Here is a 12,777-nt window from a genome sequence, read left to right as displayed (position 1 = left end):
TAAACCTCACGGAGCCCGAGACCTTTCCAGCGAATGCAAGAAGTAAAACCCGACTTATTTTTATATTATAGGCAACACTTCAACCGAGTTCCCTGGATTTTATTTCTTGTTGCAAAAATGTATTATAGATATATTATATAAATTTAAAGTTTAAGCAGTTAAGTTGCGTTAAAATGAGAGTGAGGTTTTTATATATTTTCGTGCCTGGTACGCGTCTGCATTCCCGTAAGCAACTGGATTTTACAAGCACGCTTGGGTCAATTCAAAGGCGTTTACAGTTTAGGCATAATTACATTTTTTGATAAAAATATAACGCAACAAATTCTTAGTATAAAGCACTAATTCAAGTTTATTTGAATACAGTTTTTTCTAGTAATATGGAATTGTAAATTGTTAGATTAATATTATAATATTAATCGGTAACAGTTACTAATATCCCACGGCTCATGTGAATTATTCCGTTTTGCTTCTGCTACTACGGTCCAGTGTTGCTCACTCTACTTGGGTGTGGGCGTTCTTCGAACAAGTTATCCCAGATTGTTGTTCTGTAGTCACCTTTGATCACCTCTTCGGAGACTTGTCCTTATCAAGTCCGCACTGTTAAACCTGTTTCATCCTTTGAACGAACGCGCCAGTTAACTTATTACAAGTTTTTTGGGGGAGCAAATATTTCGGGTCAATCCGTGTTCATCACGTTTTTATCAAAAAGTAACTGACTCTAATCTCTGTCTGCCATTTGCTGTTTACTTTTTATTTGCTATGGCTTGGGAAAGAGCTAATTTTGCGCTCGCCGTCAGCAGCAATGGACGGTACGGTGGGTAGCACGTGATTCCTATTTGGAAATGTATGAAAACTCTAGCTCTACATTTTGTATATACTTATACCTCGACACCAATACTTAATACTCCATTCAGCCCATACAATCCATAGACCACAACCGACCCATATGGGCCCAATGTAGATCTCCGAGGATCGTGTATCCAAAGCCCGCAACCATTGTACTCTGTTCATCCAATGTGGTAAATCCTTTAATAAAGACAATATCATATAAACTTTGTTTTAAACATGATCCTTAACCACGTACATGCACTTGCCCGTAAAAGTATCCGTACAAAATGTATAGAAATTGTAGAAAAAATACTGACTAAACATTTCTCATAAAAGTTTAAAATGTTTTAGTTTTTTTACCGTGAATTTCTTAATATGTTGTTTTCATTTCCCGCACAGCTTCTCGTTGTGCGCTAGTGAAACGGCGTGTAAGATTGCGGTCGAAGTTTTCACCTGAAACACAAAAGAAAAATATTTTAGGGTAAGTTGGGTAATTTTTATACGGCCTCATCTCGGGTCTTTACTTTACGGAGACTAGTTGTTCATAATTACTAATATTTTATGACTGATGATATTATAAAACTTAAAAATTCGAATTCATTAACGAAGAAGTCGCACTTGTCCAGTAGGACATTCATGTTGGTCTATTCGTATACCAAGTAATATACCATATATGCAAATATAACATATTATGTTTTCCTTCAGTATGTCGAATAGTGTTCATTGGAAGATTTAGGATACGGTTTTTAATATCCAAAATCGAGTGATTTCTCATTTTTAACAGAAAAACCATACTCTCGATGTCGGAGTCCTTTAAACAGTTCTGCAGGAAAAGCTAGAGAATATGTTCGTATTTTTATTCCAGTGTTGCTACTATATGTCTGAGACTGATTAGAATCACATGTGGAGTCAAGTTGAAAACTAACTTTTCCACAACTTGAGAAACATAATTATTGGCGTACAGAAATTATTGTCTAATATATAGAAAAACAATTTTTGAGAATGTTATAATATTCCAATTTATTAGCTGTTGAGAAACAACGTTGGTGGTTTCAAAAAGGGGTCGATTCTTAACCTCAAATTAAACTCTTACCTGTATGAGTTTGGGGTAATTGAAATTTATAATACCACTCTTTTGTTCTTGTACAATAATATTCATGCTATTAGGAAAACATCACGAAATCTACTTTTTTCCGCTCATTTTGAGATGTATCGTTTTACTGCAGGGTATACAAGTGTGCATGTCCCCTAATGTACAATAGTATATACAGTTATATTTGTATGTAAAATGTTTATGTAAATGTTTATGATAATTTATTTGTACGTCATTTAAGAAAAGCTGCGCTTGTAAAAAATATTTATATACATGTATATGTACCTAGCACATTAATGTAAATCTTAAATTTTTTATTTATAATAGGTATATATGAATGTATCTACAAAGTAGAGAACATACAGATTTATAGTAAAAAAAAACCTTCTTAAGTGTGAAAAAAATAAAACAAACTTTAAAACAAAAAATTTGCTTTCATAACTTTGTTTTTGGAATGGATAAAATGAAAATTTACCGAGCGGTAAGTACATATTTATAAACGATTACTAGTAGAAATGAAAATATACATATTGGCAACGCGGGAATAGACCTGCCTTACATTACATTTGTTTGTACGACAGTGAGTTATACTAATCTAATGAGGTATGACCATACTCGCTAGCGGCGAATCTTTCTTGTTAACTTTGTTGTTGCTTTCGCATGCAAATGTTTCGTTAAGTTAATCGAGCACATAGATAGCGAGCGAATAGAAGAGGCCTTATATTCAACTTATTCGATTTTTTGTATAAATTTTATTATAAAATGTAATATCGAAATTCGCTTGTTTATTGCTACCGTAATTTTTCGATAAACGTCGTTTATTACTAGCAGCCAATTGCGCAATTAAATTAGATACTCCTCCATGCCTTCACCATATCATGAATAATAATAGAACAAACTAAAGACTCCAAAATATTTCACCAAACAATTTCTGAGAAGAAAAACTTTTCAAGTATTGACACTGATTGTTAATTTTGCTGGTAATCTGTCACATGTGAACGGATAGATTCATTTTGTGGATTTGTTGCTAATTACGGCATATATGAACGTACTTTAAGGGGTAACACCACTCTACACGCGTAAAATAAACACGATTTTTAAAGAATTTTTTTGTGTAGAAAGAAAGGGAAAACAATCACTCTGATTTGGGAAGTTATTACTTATATAGTAAAATACAAAACTACAAAGTTTGATCGAAAAATTTTACAAAATGGCGGCATTGGAGACATTTTTGTATTGTGGTTTCTCTTGAAGGAGCTCCGCGGCACGCAGCACAGAGGGTGCAAATTTTAATCTGGAACAAGGAAATTTTTTTTTCTTAATCTAGATAAGAATAGCTAGAGAAACACGTAGGGGATTTAAAAAATATTTATTTTTGTGGAATTAGCAAGCATTTGAAGGAAAAAACTCTATTTTGGACTAAAAAAACGGCACTTAAATAATTATAACAATCGTTTAAATTAATCTATCGAAAATCCCCTACGCTCTTCTCTTAAGAAGGTTATTATACAGACGTAGTGAAAAACCTGATTAAAAATATTTAAAATTGTTTGAGTTATGCTGCGTGCCAATTTCAGAAAACGTGTTTTGAGAAAAACGCGATTAAAGTTTGGAAATTTGGAGAAATCGTTAGGTAGCAGTCACTAACGCTTGGTTAAAAGCTTAAAATATTTATGAAATAAACTTCGGTAACGTATAAAACTTTTTGTTCTGTATTTTAAAAGGTTCAAAGAATTTTTTAAGCTTATAAAAAAAAAATCAATTTTTTGAAATTGTTACCCCTTAAGGCAGCTCTATTCCCGCGTTGCCAATATAAATGAACATATACCAATACTTCATCTATTCGCCTCTTTCTAACGCTTGGCGAAAAGAAGAAACCTATAGAAAACCAAAAATAAAGAAATGTAAATAGTCTTTGGAGTGTCTCGTAAAATTTTTTTTTCGAATTATTTACTCCTGGCCGATTAGCAAGAAATAAAGTTGGAGCTCGTACTTCGCAACAGTGGAGGATATGGAACATCGTCCGGCAAGAAATCCTTCCTTCTTCCTAATTCCATACAATAAGCTCTGCTCCACACTAGCTGTGTTTCTACAAATTACGGTATTTGAAAGAATTACCCATTCTGTCATTCCGGCTAGAATTTAGTATAATGCCTATCGCTTTGGAAAAAACGGTAAAAAGGGGGTGATAGAGGGGTGTATCCCCATCTTAAAACTGAAAACAGAACCTGCCGGAGGCTTATATTTTTTAAGTAATTTAATGTTAAAGTTCTATAATTTAGCGAAAAGTTGGTGTTGCCATACACCTGAAATGAAAACGAAGTTCGCACGCAGGGATGTTCAGTGGAAGGTTCATTGTAAAACTGCAGTATTTTTTGCTGTAATTTAAAGTTGAGAAATAAATTTGAAAATAAAAACATACAACTCATTTAAACTTAAAAACAATGATATTAAGCGTATCACAAAAAATAATAAAGTAATTAAAATTAAATTAAATTAATTAACACAGTATTTTTGCGTGGAACTCTTTATCGCGTAGGCGGCCTTCGGCCGCGCCTCAAAAAAATAACCCTCATCAGTCCAACTCCGGCTACGCAATCCACAGTATTTTTGCGTAGAACTCCTTTTCGCGTGGGCGGCCTTCGGCCGCGCTTAAAAAAAATAACCCTCATCAGTCCAACTCCGGCTACGCAATCCACAGTATTTTTGCGTAGAACTCCTTTTCGCGTGGGCGGCCTTCGGCCGCGCTTAAAAAAAATAACCCTCATCAGTCCAACTCCGGCTACGCAATGCACAGTATTTTTGCGTAAAACTCCTTTCCGTATTAAAACCATTGAACCCAAAATTAAAACGTCATATGCGTGTATGTAGTAAGCAGGCACAATAACCCCCATTCCCATCATTAACACTAAACTCAAGTACTTAATTTTTGTTTTCATTTGCAGGCATCCGGCAACACCATACTGTTGGCATTCCAATCTTCTTCTTATTCGCGCTTAAAATTGGAATGTGATTGAATAGGCAAATGTATTTGCATTTAATTTTAATAGATATAATTAGAATATTAGCATAAAAATCGGTAAAAACACGCGTGTGAGTGTATATTTGGTGATTTATAGTGAAATGTTAAAAAATATAGAGTGTAATGTGGCAAATTATAGTGATGTTCCCAAGGGCATTTTGAATGTAAATAATTAAAAAAATATTATTATTAATTTAAAGTTATAAAGAGTGTTCCTTAACACCTCACTAACATCTCCACCAAGTTTCATTAAAAAAAAACATTATAGTTTGCCAGAAATTCCAAAATAGGCAGTGTTCTAAATTCCAGCCTAATATTTCCACTTCTTTTTGTTTGGATGCAATTTAAATGGCCACTTCGAACGAGAACTTCCACTTTACAACAACAATGTGAGCAACGAAATATGTAAACAAAGTGCAAATTTTGACGTAAGTGCCCAAGTGGAATTAATCAGCGTTTATACCATAGATAATAAGATGTGAAACTTCTTCATTTTGAGAGAGAGCGCGCCCATGAGGCCGTTTAAAAACTTGGCAGCACTCACTCATTATGGGATTTTGAACAGCTGATAGGCGAAATGGCAGACTCCCAGAAGAAACGCGCCAAAAATAACAGACAAAAACAGTTCGTTTGTGCTTAATGGAGAAATGACGTGTTGAAATGTTTATATTTATTTGTCTTAAAATTAATTCAATTGAAATGTAATAATTTGAATTGAAGTGATTTCCAAAGCTCGTTATATCCTTTTCGACTTCTACTTTTAATTAGTCTTATGTACATAATGTAATTTTATTGAAAACTGTGTGTTGGTTTATGCAAATTTGTATATACGTAAATATTCTATGGTTGAAAAACGTAGGTAAGGGAACTGAATTTGTGTTTGAGATATTTTACAAAAATTAAAGCTGCTTTAACTTATTCTGTACGTTGTTTGAGAATTTTTGTTTTTTGTTACCCACTTTCTGTGTTATATTAAAAAATCGCAATAAGCCATGTTTTTAATTATAACTTATGTTTTTCGGGTTCATTACTTTATTATTATTAAATTACTTATGTATATCAGTTTTAAATAATTTCACTTGCATATAAATTGTTAAATTTTTGCTTATTTATGTACATATTTCATACGGATTGTTCTTATTTTTAGTATATGTAGGTGTTTACGAGTGATAGAAGGCTATTGGACAACCGCAAACTAAATATTAACCTCAATGGTGGTGTGGAAACTAAAAATTCCAGACCTTTGTTTAAAAAATACCCAATTCATGGTTCTACCGGTGTGGCAATATTGGCGAATGTTATAAAAAATGCACATTTTTCAGCGCTCTCATGAGAAAAAGAGTTTCACATCTAGTCATCTATGGTTTATACTGATATCACCATCTACTAATTTATAAGGAAATGTAATTTAAGGCAGCTCTATTCCAGTGCTGCCAAGATATTGTTACAAAAACGGGAATGTGCATACACTTCCATACCTTTTGAGAAACCGACTGAATATACATGATTATGATGAGCGCGAAAAATTTTATTAATTATTGATGAATGTATGGAGGAGGAACTTATTGAATCTTCTTTTCTTGAAAAGAGATGAATTTTCGCATATTAATTTACTAAAGGATCTGAAACTGTCATCACTTACGGAACTAAAAAAGCTTTTAGATCTGTTTGTTTTTGAATTTAAAGAAGTTTTTCAAAAGCCTCCCTCTTTTAATTTTTCTCTCCCCAGATGTTAAAAAAATTCTCCAGTCCTCTGTTTGTACTATTGATGCAACTACAAATGCACTCTTCTACATCCACAAACTAACTGATGTTGCGTTTCTTGTTTCAGACATGTCATACACGTAGTAATAATGCTTTACAAGATGCTTCAGAATTCAAAAATGTAATAACTTCAACCAAAATTTTAACATTGGTTCAAACAGGCTTATACAAGGGTAACATTGACATTAACAATGTTTATAATAAATGCTTCAAATAATGTTCCTCATGTGTGCCACACTTAAACTTTTGATTCCTTCAGTCGACATTGCAAATTTAATGAAGTTGGCAACTCATATCATGAAATATTTGAAGACATATATTGGCAGCACCTTTGAAGAAATCCGCTGCCATTTTGCATGTTTGAAGGCCATGGCGGCATTTTAGATAATTTTATATTTCATTGCTGCGCATTTCACTTTGCAAAAAGGATTCAATTAATACTCGGCGTCGTTTCCTCTTTGTTGTATAAATCGACCAATGCTTTGAAGAACTCAAGAGCTGAAACTAAAATGCATAACTTTTGCATTCGCAACAATCGCATCAGTAGCCACTGGAAAATTCTTCGTACTTTTGATAGTACGGAGCGGATTAATCCAAATGTTATAGGTTGGTTTTAGTTCAAGTTATTGATGATGAATAGCGGTTACGTGTTCGGCATGGTGGTCTACACTTGCATAAACTCAGCTGTGACTTAATATCTGAATGTATGATGTTAAGTCAAATGATGGTAACAGCCATGGGACCAGATGAGGAAGATAGAGTTCGAAGATATGGAAATGAGTAACCATGATGAATTACTTAGCATGTCACATATTCCCTTAGCGGAAATGCGTGCAAAGATGCATATGCAACAACTGATGGGTTCCTTTAGGCCGAACTGTGTATTGATCGACTGCGAAATTAAAAGTAGTTTACAAATAAATAACGGAGGAGATGGTGGTGTTGCCTTTGTTTGTACAATTCGAGGTGATGTATGCAACAATGCCAGAGCTGGCAGCTCTATGGATTTCAGTGTTAGTAGCCATGCATTTTTCAAAAGTCAGCGCAGAACCAGTACACACATTTGTCTTGTGTGCCACCATTATTTGCCAGACCGATGGAATTGATCAGCACTACCCCATATAGCAGTGGTGGCAGTGTAGGCCTAAACGCCGGCGCTGGCGTTAGTGTTGGTAATTCATTAATGAACAATGCAAATAACGAGGGAGACTTTAATGCCAGGATGTACTATCAGCTCTAAAAGTCGGATTGCAACAACTTCGACGATTTTAAATCTGTATAAGCGGCATGACACCGCGGCCCATCACAACCACAATTTCAATCATCATGGTAGTGGCAATAGAAGTGGTTCTCACCATCGTTTGGAAATTGCGGCCATATCTTCTGGTACTGCTAGTGCTGCTGCAGATGCAAATGGAACAGGATCTGCTGGCGTATCGGTGTCGACGTTAATGAATAACACACCAGCAGCCACTGCACCAGCGCAAGTAGCGCCAAATCATGTGGAGTTGTGCGATTGCAAAATAGATCTTAATGCTATGTTTCTCATGAGTTTGCTACCCGATATACAAAAATTAAATGGACGAGATCGAGGCAACATCAAAATTGCTTTTCAGAACATGCTGCAGGACTACTTGTATCCGGACTAGGTGTGCATCAGTTGCTATAATTTCATGTACACGCTTAAAAGTGATATTTCGTTACAAGGTATGTAATTTCTAATTTCTGCACATATGTACATACCATAAAAACTGTTGTTTCTTCCAGAAGAATACAATTGGCAGTGGATGTTCGGAAATGGCAGCTAAGTCGTCAACAATAAAAATTTAATGCTCATTTAGAGCTGTGCTAAACGTTTATGTAAGTGAAAGCCTATGATTTGATTTTATGAGGCGTTACACAAATTTATAAATATAAGGTGCTAAACACTAAAGAATTGGTTAGTCTTCGGTTGCATGAAAATACCCAAACTCATGTCGTACCAGTAAGAAATCATTTATTTCTGCACCTGCAGTCTTTAAGCTCTAGGTTAAATTGTTGACGAAAAAACTAAATATTTTTACAACACAGTCGTCCATACCTTACTGTCAGATATATATATCCCCACTTAGAAGCAAGGCGCATTCATTAAAGATGGTGGTACTACACTTGACACTGTTTCATTCTGTGCTGACAGCCACATGGACATGGGAAAAAAACAATTCAGCTCATTTAACGATACTTGGATATCAGCTTTAATAGATTCGCCTTGCTTAGAAGTGATATTGCATTGCATTTGAGCAATTAATATTTTTATAAATGTATACTTGTAAAAACTGTTATTTTTCGCAAGAATAAAATTGAAATTTGAGGTTTTGAAATGCAAGCAACCGAAATAATGTAGCCAGCCATAAAAATATTAAATGAAATGGTATGGAGGTGTGCTAAACTATATGTAGATGGAAGCCTGAGATTTAGTTTTATGAGACTGTGAACAAATTTAAAGAATATTATAAGGTGCTAGCCACACAGATTTTGTTAATTTTCAGTAGTGCGTAAATACCAAAGCCCCCATGCCATGGCGGTATGTAATCCAAACATTACTGATTTGTTATTCAGATGTTTTAATTCATCTGATTTACGTATATTTTACTTTATTTACTTTATTTTATTTATAGAATATTTCCAAACATAATTTTAATTCAATATATTTAGATATAAGTAAAAACGCACATAATCCTTAGGTATGCAATTTATCAATACCCTGCAGTAGAAATGGTGCAATCATTCCAATCTGCTATGTTGCTGTGCTTTAATTTACTACTTGAATTTTTGGTACTAGCTTTTAAATATTCCAATTTTGCGTCATTCGAAAAGTGAATTCGTCAAAAAAATGTGTTATCATTAATGAGAGCGTTTTTAAGATTAAACCATTTTTACACTTTTTGCGGAGTACGCTAGGCAACAACACTGCCTGCAATTCTCGTTCAAATAAGAGCGCGTATGCGCGTTTCCACTTTAAAATTTTTGATTAAGCTCCCATTGATTTGATTTCCATTTCATTTTTATTGTCTTCAAAATCTAAATCTTTCGAGAAGTATAAGTCACATGGACTTAAAAGTCCCGGGCCAAACAAAGAAAACTCGTTTTTTTTTTTGTTGTTCAAAACTACCTCTATTCATCAACGTAATTTCCATCAAGAACAACGCAATCATTCCAGCGCCGCTCTAACATTTCAATACCGAACGAAATTTCTTACCGGCGAGCATTTTTTTAGGCCCCAATAGTCACTGGGAGCCAAATATGGCGAATGCGGTGGCCATTCGAAGTTCAAATCATGTAGTTTTGCATTGTTTTTATTGACTTGTGACTTCTTGTGTTTGGTCAACAGTGAGTAAACGCGACACCACTTTGAACAGAGGTCAGAGGTTTGTCATAGTCAGCTGCTCATGCAGTATAAAGCAACCACATTTTTTGATATCTTTACGATATGTCAGCCAACTCACGCTAATTTACTTTTCGATTATTCAAAACGATTTTGTGGATTTTTTTGATGTTTTCTGTTGTCACCGCCCCCTCTGGACGTCCACTGCGTTGTGCATCATCGCTGTCTCTAAGATCACGTTCGAAGTCAATAAACTATCGTTTTATTGTTGTTTCTTAAAGAGCGGAGTCGTCATAATACTTTTCAAACCATTGTTTCGCTTGAACGGTATTTTTTCCCATCAAGAAGCCGTGTAAAATTAAAACATGAAATTCTTTTTGATCCATGATTTCGTAGCATAATTTTCGCATGAGCTGGCTCGATCCCATCTCCAGTTTGCTTCTTGAATCATTGCTGCATCTATAACCAGTCGTTGTTTACAGAGAAGTGGTTGTATACCGACTGTGCTAGTTGCAGAAAGATTTAAACCTGCTTTGGCTAGTGTATCCACTTACTCGTGTAGAAATCAAACACACCCGCACACCTTCATTACAATTATATATGTATACAGTTATCTATACGAGCTTAAAACTCAAACTTCAACTCTTCGATTTTTTACTTCGGTCAGACGCTTAGATCATTCAGTAGGGTGACCGTGCGTCCAGTAACTAGTGACGCATTTTTAGGTATTTAGTAATTCTGTCCACTTCTTGATTTTTTTCTGTTTGGCCTTCCTACATTCGGCCGTCCTGATCTTTTAATATTCTAAATATTACATTTGATACTTCCGTTATATTATTTATTCTTCCGCTCATTGCTCTATTTATTATTAATTGGTTATTGTTATTTTCAAGGAAGTTGTTTATATGATTTTCTAACATAACGAGATCTTCGTGATCCGGGCTCCCTGTGAGCCATTTCCAGGCGGTACCAATTGCGTTTATGGATATCTTGTTTACCTTTGACTTTAGTCTACTTAGGAAACTTTGTATTTCGGACATTGCATGGTGCAAGAAGGGGAGTAAGGAATTGCCGGAAGTTATTTTGTGTCTTATCGTGGAGTTGAGTTCGTTCAAAGTCCTTTGGTATTCGTCTGTGTCTATTGTATGTATAATTTTGTTGGTCCCATTGTGGATTTTGGTCCATCCTGTATTGAAGGTTGGCAGTTGTGAATTTGTGTAATCGAGGATACGGAACTCACCTGTGGCGAGTGGTATTATTAATCTGAAAGCAATATATGAGTTAAGTTCTAATATTACTTTTGTGTACGGTTCGGCCTTTTTCTGTTATAACTACACTAGATTTGTCTTCCTTTACTGTTATTGGCGACGACTAAAAAATGTTGCTTTTATTGTTTAGCATTTAATCGATACATTACAAATGGAGTTGGCGATAATATAAATGACAAATGAAATAAGAAAATAACGAAAACTAAGAAAACTAAAACCGAGAACTATGAAAAACTAAAACTTGTGTTCGCTGCCCGCCATGTATGGAAACTTGAATTGGCTGCGGTTTGCGCCCGGCCAGTTTTTGTGTTGCCATACGATTGCCAAACGTTGTGAGTTACCACATCCCACTTCATGGCGGATCTTCGGCGGATCCGCAAAACTTCAAAGCGGCTAGCTTTCGTGCTGGTCGACGGATGATCCCATGCGTTGTGCAGATGTTTGCACTTCGGACTCTGTCGTCGTTTCCTTTGAACACTTCGGTAATTCGCCCCCTTCTCCCAATGACTTCGCAGCGCTGAGGGGTCACATATGATGAGTTGTCCTGGCCTTAACCCGTCTGTGTCGTCTCTCCACTTCGAGCGACATAGAAGTCGAGGCAAATATTCCACTGTCCACCTTTTCCATGCGCGATCCTTTAGATTCCGTGCGATTCTCCATTGCTTTCGCAGACATAGGCGGTTCTCTTTTGGATGCGGCGTTTGCACTAGGAAATGGTTGGGTGTGAGAGGTTCTTCCTCTTCTGGCGTAATTGGCAGGTCTGTTAACGGGCGACTATTGACAATATTTTCTATCTCAATTAGGACCGAGCGGAACGTTTCCAATCTCGGTGTCTCGTCTTTGAATACCTTATGCAGGAGTCGCTTTGTACATTGTATGAGGCGTTCCCAACAACCTCCACTGCTGGGATCGGCGGGACAGTTACACACCCACTCGATGCGATATTTGGACAGCTCGCTTCCGATGACGGCGAAATCAAACATTCTCTCTGCGTCTTTTATTTCTTTCTGGGCGCCGGTACAGTTGGTGCCATTATCACTCCGAATGCATACTGGAACTCTGCGGCGATTCACGAAGTTACGAAGACAAATAATAAATGCGTCGGTTTTTTCAATTTTCGAATGTTGTAGAACATAACAAAGAGCCAAAACCACTTTAATATTTCGGTTTTGGCCCCCGCAACTGTCACTATAAAGAGTGATTTCTTCTGTAGTTGACGGAAAACAGTTTTTTATGTGGTACAAAAGACAAGATGCGATTTCTTGTGCGCCTCTTGATGCAATATGTTCATCCGAAACGTGCATGTGCCCAACATTATTTACTTTATCATGTATGCATAGGTTATACACTAAACATCTGCATGAATGGCAGAAAATCGACGTTCGAATGAACAATGCGCAAATTGAGTTGAGTGAATTCGAATGCGACGCGCAATTTA

At 35.8% G+C, this 12,777-nt stretch overlaps 1 long non-coding RNA gene across 1 annotated transcript; it reads left to right on the top strand.

Moving 5' to 3' along the window:
- Positions 1-6,684: 6,684 nt before the first annotated feature.
- Positions 6,685-12,453, top strand: LOC128863347 (uncharacterized). The gene is made up of 2 exons (XR_008454596.1): positions 6,685-8,414; positions 8,475-12,453. It is a non-coding gene; the product is annotated as an uncharacterized LOC128863347 (long non-coding RNA).
- Positions 12,454-12,777: the final 324 nt, after the last annotated feature.

This window comes from Anastrepha ludens, chromosome 5 (assembly GCF_028408465.1).
Source record: "Anastrepha ludens isolate Willacy chromosome 5, idAnaLude1.1, whole genome shotgun sequence".
Classification (NCBI taxonomy): domain Eukaryota; kingdom Metazoa; phylum Arthropoda; class Insecta; order Diptera; family Tephritidae; genus Anastrepha; species Anastrepha ludens.
The sequence above is the reverse complement of the archived record's forward strand: the minus strand, read 5'-3'. Positions and strand labels throughout refer to the sequence as shown.